Below are 8,603 nucleotides of genomic sequence, written 5' to 3' on the forward strand. Positions count from 1 at the left end.
AGTATCGAAGTCGATAGCGTTCAATATCGATAAAACAAGTTTTTAATTGTACATCTTACGTTCAAGATGACGGATAATTCGAACGTCACAACGGGCACTAAATCTGAAAGATCGAATACGTGGTTAAAAAGATAAGCCATGATTTTATTTGTTTATGGTTAAAATAATAAGGTAAGATAGACCCAGGTGAATCACAGATTCCATTTGATGGTAATGGAAGAAAAATATTTCAACATTAACAATAAAAATTGGGAAAATAATTTTTAAATTTTTCTTTCGCAAATAAGGAACAACAAGCGAGAAATAGAATTTGTGGTACAGCAAATGTGGTGGATTGTTATTTTCATTCGATTCGCCATGGCCTATCCTATACGGATTTATTTATTCCTAATTATTATCTTGCGATTATGATTGCATCATGTAAGTGGGTAACGTATGAAGTACCGATTTAATTAAGATTCGTCTGGTTCGCGTGGAATTCTTTAACGAAAGTTGTAAACCACGATTTCGGAAACGGTAAGTGCCTTTTAAATTCGGCGCATCGTGCGTCATTAAGAGCGATAAAATTGAATGCGCCTGTACGTGGCCATGCCTCCTTGCCCACGGTTCATTAGCGCAGCAGACACGCGAGCATCCCCCGAGCGCTGTGGCAAGATTTCAAAATAGATTCGAAAACGGAATCAGGTCAGGGTGCGCGTTCCCCAGGAACCCGGAAAATCGGGTTCGGGACGCTAAACTCTAAATTGACGAGTCCGTTCGCGCCTCTGTTTTTTAATTGCGAAAAATTCTTGGAATGGACGGCCAACTTGTAACTGCACGGGAACGTGTATGGGTAATGTATACTCTAATTAAACGGATGAAGAGTAACTTCAGTTTTAAAGGTTAGTCTACTATTCATGGTTAAATGTAAATTTCGTTTTGGCGGTTCCATTCTGGAAATAGAACTTTAATTGTAACAATTGGAACAATTGTACTGGCTAAAAAGGTGCATTGCAAAGTAATTGCTGAATGACGATTAAATAGCTATTTTTGAAAATGAAATTTCGAGAATGTGCTGCAGTGTTGAATCTTGTCGAGAGAAATGAAGTATTGAATTTTTAAGTAGATGGATTTGAAACTTGTTCTAAACGACTTAAAAGCCGACATTCGTTGGATATTTACGATTATTTAAATTCTGAGTTGCTCAAGTGATTATATAATTAGGAAGAAAGGCAGACAACTATCTAACTATAGCTTCTTTAAAGATTGATACTATTCATTTGGAAAGTACCATTTCAGCCTCAGAAACCGATTAAATTAATAATTCGAGACTTGTTATTTTTAAGTTTCTCCACTTTTAGTAATAGCTTCCAATACACTTTAATTTTCTTTATACACGGAGAAGTATCGATCCGCAATCTTTCGAAGAAATTCCACTAAAATCGTATTTTCGCATAGCGGTGTCACGTTCTGGAAGTTCGATTTGTTCGACCTGATCTTTTTTAAAACATCGCCCGGAAGTTTTGACCGATTACACTCAATTCGAAGGGAATAAATCTACCAACCGGTTGAACACGTAAACCGTGGCTCGCGTAAAATCTAACGGCGGCCTTAAACGCGATATACGTTCTCTCGTAAACACTTTAAGCAGGAGATATCCCGATGGAAACAAATATCCGGACAGAGTCGGCAAATGTCGCGATCGATCGACAGTTTTTCAAACCTCGCGTTACGCTAACCCATTAGACCGCGTTTTCTTCGTTCGTCTGTCGTGGACAATACACAAAGTTCGACATCAATTGATTATTTCGATGACTTTTATTTGAGCCGACCGCGACTAATCAATGCGCGCGGATGAAGATAACCGCTTCTAATTGCATTTGGAATTGCGTTCATTAATTAATTTCTAAAAATAATCACCGATTTAATTATCAACACCGTTGGTTAATCAGTGATCACGAAGTAATATTCGAAATTTCCACTTACGGGCCAGTAATTTGTAATTATTACAGGAAAGATCATTTCAGCTTTTACTGGGACCGCCAATGTACGTTCCATAATTAAATAATTCTTCCAGTTTCTCTATTCGATTGATACGAATTTCGCTGAAAAAACTTTCGACATTCTTGTCAAAGGTACAATAATCTTGCAATGAATTCATTCACTATTTCAACAAATTCTTCTATTATTTTAGTATCTATACAATAATCTACGAAAATAGATATTCCAAATATCCACCTTTCCGTTGAATCACGTTCACCAGTTACTACAAACATATCGATTTCTCCGCATTCCACATTCGCCATACTCAAAACGGTCTAAATAACAGAGCGAACGGTAAAATCATTTATTATGCTTCTTCAATTCAAACAGAAAGTTCTCAAAAATCATGCATTCTCGGTGCATCGAATCGAGAATATGCTCCTGGCGGCTGGGAGATCGCAGACTCCCTAGATCTTTAAAAAAAAAAAGAAGAGAAGAGGGAGAAACAGGAGGTCTGACCCCACTGTTTACAGATGCATTCTCGTTTTCGTCGCGCACGAGATGCGACGCGCATCGGGGCGCACCAGTCGACGACGCCCAAGCCTCTTCAGACTTTCCCCGGTAATTCAGTAATGGTCTTACGGTGAAGTTCATAATAACTGACGCAAATGAGAGGGCCTCGTAATTAATTCACGCATACTTGCGAACGGAATGAGAGAGACAGAGCAGTATCGCGGGACCGTGGAAATAGGGGGAATTGAGGAGAGAGACAGAGATAGACGGAGAAAGACAGAGAGCAACGACAGAGAGAAACAGAGAAAGATAGGGAGCAACGACAGAGAGAAGGATGGCGGAAGAGAGGGTTAGAGGATACGCGAAAGGGGGTAGGGGCGGAGACACACGTTGCCGTATGCTGAGCTTGCGTAACCTAGTATCTGGAAATCCTATGTTGAAAGCTCTCCCACAAAGCAGTGAATCAACGCCGTTAATTTGTTAAGTGTAAAGTGAATCAAATCAGTTCGCAGTACCTGTGTACTCTAGACGCGAGCGCTGCCCCGGAATTCGGGTTTACCGCGAAGACCGTCTATAAATTATTTCGACGATTCTGGAGGCCGGGCTGAACCGCTCGCATTCACCCTTGCTAAAAATGTTTCCCTCTGACCCGCATCCACGCCCGATACACGCCGCGAACGACGCTTCTCCTTTTCCTTGGCTACTGAGTTAGCCAACGGCGACTAAAAATTCGATGACCAGCTTTCGGTCGTTCGTTCATTTAACCTTTAACAGTCGCAAGGCTCCGTTAGGAAATATAACGAATTTTGTTCTGGTTTCTGTTGATTATAGTTGCTGCGGTTTGAATTACGTTTTTCGTTTTATTGTATTGAAGGTTCCGTTAATGCTTTCACGGAGTTTCCCAATATTCTGTTGTTTCACGGGTGATGTATAGAGTACGGGGGAACACTGTTTAGCCGGATCTCTTTGATCCGGAGTTTTGGTCCATCCGGATTATAAAAGGTGGTAATGGTTTTTCGTTTTTTGGTCTAGTATTTGTTGCTGATACACTGAGTTTACGTCCACGTTCGTTGGGATCGTTAATCTTTATTTTTTGTCTAATTTTATTTACGATAATATGACGCATTTTTATTATATTTTAATTGGTTTTAATGAACGTTTACTTTATATCGTTGACATTGACGTAGAAATGTAATATATGACGAAGTGTAATAAATCGTGTAATAAATGTCTGTCTTACTTGTGTCCTTAACAGCTTTTCTGAATTATTTAGATTTCCTGGAGCTTCCGCTGTATTAATAAAAAATTCTGAACCGTTAAGAATGAAAAGGAGTCACGCTCACTCTTCGGTCGAAGCCGAGCATTTCGATGAAGAAGGCGCACGGAATACGAATATCGTAAAAGTAAATTCCGCTTTGTAATGGAGCAGAGATTAAAGTGATACCTAGTCCTCGGTTGTTATGTGTTTATATTGCATGCGCCTGTGCAAGCGAGGGAAGGCGGCGGATTTAATGAGGAATGAAATAATGAATGATTTAACGGGATTTTCATTTTGTTTGTATATTCTCGAAGCATTCCATGGAAAAGAGTAATTCTTGTTTATCGTACAGAACGCGCGATTTGCTCAGCCCAAATATTCTCGTTATTTCGCATGATGAGAAATGATTTAATCATTACATTTAAATCAAGCTTGTGTTACGAATAAAAATCTTACAGCAATCAAATTTTCGTAATCAACGTTACATTCCAGTAATTCTTAAATAATCGAGGTACAAGTCCATTTCACAGCTACGCTGTATTAGCACAGTTAACTAAAACGACGTGTGAATAATTGAAAATTACATTCGAAGACCATATTTAAATGAAAGGAAGGTATTTCACGCGACTGTGCTCAACAGCTAAATTTCTATTCACAGATTCGTGGGAATATTAACCTGTTAACTGTGAAACGCGATTTAACTCGGCATTTGAACTTGACCCAACTGCCGACGATTTTACGCTTTTCTATTCATTTACCCGAAGATTCTTCTTAGCCGGCTTAAACTGCGCTTATACGAGCATCGGTGGTTCGAAACGTGACCTAGTTAACAGTTGCGAATATCAAAACCCGCGATATTTAAACCCTGTCGCCGCCGGGGCAGCAGGAAAAAAACAAAGTAGGAAAGAGATGGAGATCGTCGAGATAATCTCGAGAAATTTGAATTCACGCGGAGAGCTGGGTCTCTAATAATGATTTCGAAACTAACTGCACCGAAGCCTCCGTGTCGCCGCGAGTATTTACAGCCGTGTATTTCATTTTAATATCGTTTTTATCGTACACATTGATTTTACGTTCACCTGCCCCCTTCCGTTTTTCGTTAGCCGAATACACGCGCGGTCCGGCTCGTCGGCTATTTATCCAGCCCGTAAATCGTCATATTATCGATTCCACAATGGCCGTCGTTCCTCGTTGCGTGGACTCCTGGGCCATTTAACGCCAGCCATCGAACTGATTATTTCCGGCAGTGCAAAACATGCAGCGTAAGGAAAAAACTGTGTACAATGCAGCTCGCACCACGATATCCCTTCAGGACCTTCCGACCTCACTCCTGTTCCACCACCCCCATCACATTTGTAACTCGAAATTTGATGTATTAAATGGCCCCAAAAGTTTCCTTCGTTTGATTAATGACCGGTGGATATGCAATATTTTGCGTCGTGTTATTGAATTATAGTCCATTCTATTGCATTCTTTCCGGTTTTATGGGATTTTTATATTGCTGTCTTTTCGAAGGTCTAGTGGGAGTTTGTTATTAGATGTTAGTTATTAGATGATAAGAAACATGTTTTCATGAAATAAAAAGTAATTTAAATGAATAAAGGAAACTTAGGGCTTGTGGAATAAGCAAGATAATATTTCCAAATTTCTGTGCCTAAAGTGAGACCTGATGATCCCGAACTTTTAGATCATAACTTGCATAAACCTGAGTGATTTTACATAAATTCAATTTTCTTTTCACTAGAAAAATTAAAAAAGAATGGAAAATAGTTTTTCGTAATACATACTATAAAAGGCACTTTGGATATTTTATATATGTTTTCGTATTGTCTGCATTTTGTGCAATTTTGCACTCTCAAATTTCCTTAAAATGCATGAAAACCTGCATAAAAATCTAAGCATTACCATTTGATACTGTACACAATTGCTCAAGTTGAAACAGTTCTGAAAAATGGTGGGGATAAACCTTTACATTTGTTACCGGGGCAAAAATGCGTTTCTTATCGAGGCACTACTGTAACCGGACGATAAAACGTGACGCGGAAGTAGTTAATTTTCGGTCCTTCGCACGACGAGCGTGAGGGGGTGGGTCGCATCCCCCTTAAGTCCGACTTTCGCCACCTATTTGCCGGTCCTAACCCACATTGGCGGATCTCTCGGTCAGCCGGTTGGCTTGAAATTTAATCAGCCATTGAACAATTTGATGACGGATATCGAATACCGTCTTCCCACCACGTGGGGAAACTCTCTATGAAAAATTCATGGGTTGAGAGATGGAATTAATGCCCGGGGAAACTTGTTTTCCCAAAAGTTTGCTGATACCCACCGAAACCAGACTTTTAGATGGGAACTGTGTATCGTGTCTGAATACGGGATAATTTTGATAGGCTGTTGTGAGTGCATAGAGTGCCCCCAATGGAGTAGATGGATGTTTGAGATAACTAATAATGGAGGAGGAATAATTTTTATGGGGTGTTGCGGGTATATAGGGTATCCCCAATGGAGTAGATGGACGTTTGAGATAGTTAATAATGGAGGAAGAATAATTTGTATGGGGTGTTGCGGGTGTATAGGGTGTTTTCAATAAAGCAGATGGATATTTAAGATGGTTAGTAATGGAGGGGGAAGATCGTGACACAAATTTGAGACTGGAAAAATTGAACAAATAGTGGAACTTGTTTGTAATTTCTTAAGGAATTTTTCAAGTATGTGTTCGTTTAGATTTCACGTGAATGTTGGTGTCATGAGTAAATTTTTTTATTTTATTTACCTATATATAAAAATAGCCATTCAATTTACAATTTTAGGGTATACATAGTTTATTGTAGTGTAAAAATGTATTGATTAATATATAAGGATTTATTTGATTAATAATAATTTATTCCGTCGTCAACAGAAAATTCATTTCCATAGAAACGCTCATCACCAACTGCCTTTGCACCTTCCTTTCTTTCTTTTTCGTCGTTCGTTCAAAAACAACGCAGCATCGCAGAGCAGTCTCCCTCTACGAATATACAACGCATTCACGCACGTGAACCCATGCGCGCGCACGCACGTACCATCCTTATAATATGCACGTGCACATTTTCTTACAAATGTATGTATACATCAGCTATATAGTAGGTATCATTCTGTGAAGATTGATTGTATTATTTCGAAGATACATGGAATTTTAAATCATCTTATTCTTTCATTGCATTCTTTCTATTTTCGAGTATGTTGAAGGATCAATTATTTTTAATTGTGTGAAGTACAATATAAATGACATTGCTGTATAAAAGAATATTCATTATCGTTTTGATTTTACGTAAGGCGATTTAGGAAATTAGAATTAGTTATATCTTTTCTCCTATTTAGTATTAGTGGAAATTGCACGGCGACAAAGGGACATATTTTCATATGAAAGAATCTTTTCCGCACCGTGCAACGGTGCATTGCGAATACGAAGTTGTGTTATTCCTTTTAACAGACTGAATATGTGAAGCAGATGATTAAAGATTATAATGTATGTAAAAGAAATAAAATGAACAGTAACAACAAAGATAATATGTAATTCAAACGAAGGATCGAAACGAAATTAATTAAAATCGGGTACGCATGCATCTGTAACTAGTCCCCGTATCTTATAATTACGTACAGACCGGCGATTTAAATAATATTATTAAATCTACAAAATTGTGTAAAATTCGTACTTCAAATAGAAAATAATTAACTCGATTTTAAAATGTATGCTCACGCGCAAAACTCAAATAGGAATTCGATTATATTAACTTCTGCACACGATATAATTAAAAATTAAAATTAAATTGCGTGCCACCGACAGTACCGTGATTCTAATTTAATATATTTTAATTGTGTACATTGAACTTGCCCGGTTCGCAAAGAATTCTGAAATAATATGGTTCGTGGTGACATTACCGAAATGCGAAAAAAGGCGTCAAAAGATTACTTCCAATTAATAAAACGGAAAGAGAGAAATCGCGAAGCATTAAAAACATCATTCACTCAAAACACAAAATTAATCACCGTACAAAACATCACGGTTCCTCCACCCGAGGATTCTCTTAACTGAACTGAAACATTTGTCTCGTGAAATTTAGCGAAGTTCGGTTGACCCCTTGCCCTCTGATTTATTTCTCGACCATAATTGATACTTAATAATAATTAATAATGTACTAGAGGAGGGAGAAGAATTCCAAGCTTAATCTACATCTACATTTTTTGTAAAGCATAATAACCTGTAATAACATCTAATATGAACTGAAAAAAATTGACTGATATTTATGGGTACTTACATATTATATGAACTATCTTTATTTTTGAGAAATAAAATATTAATAATTATAGAAATAATAATAATAATAATAAAATCTTAATAATGTGTCATAATAAAGATGGTCCATGTAATAAGCTAGTATCCGTTTACATTTATCAGATTCTATTTGAAATCTTCGTCATGAGTCTGATACGATATTATAAAGCAAGGACTTAACAAGTTCGAGGAAACATTACAGCGGTATTCGGATTATTCTGTTATGATTAGGTCGCGGAAACGCGGACACCGAAAGAATTTCTACTTAAAGTCTTCACTTTCAGCGAAAGGCTTCATTCCCTTGTAATAACGCGGGAAACACCGAAAGCTGAAGGGCCAACGGGGAAAGGAAGCGTGTATTTCATAGTCTCCACTTCTCAGCAAGTTTACAGAAGTTTCGAGGAGACAGGAGAAGTGTGATGAGGGGGGAATGCAGCACGAGGGGAAAAAATAGTAGAAGAAAAAGGAAGAACGAAGAAAAGAGAAGCACGGAACGCCAATGTTGCCAGAACTTTTATGTTATTTCAAGCAGCGATGTTACGCACTGCCCGCGTTGTA

This window comes from Nomia melanderi, chromosome 2, assembly GCF_051020985.1.
Source record: "Nomia melanderi isolate GNS246 chromosome 2, iyNomMela1, whole genome shotgun sequence".
Taxonomy (NCBI): domain Eukaryota; kingdom Metazoa; phylum Arthropoda; class Insecta; order Hymenoptera; family Halictidae; genus Nomia; species Nomia melanderi.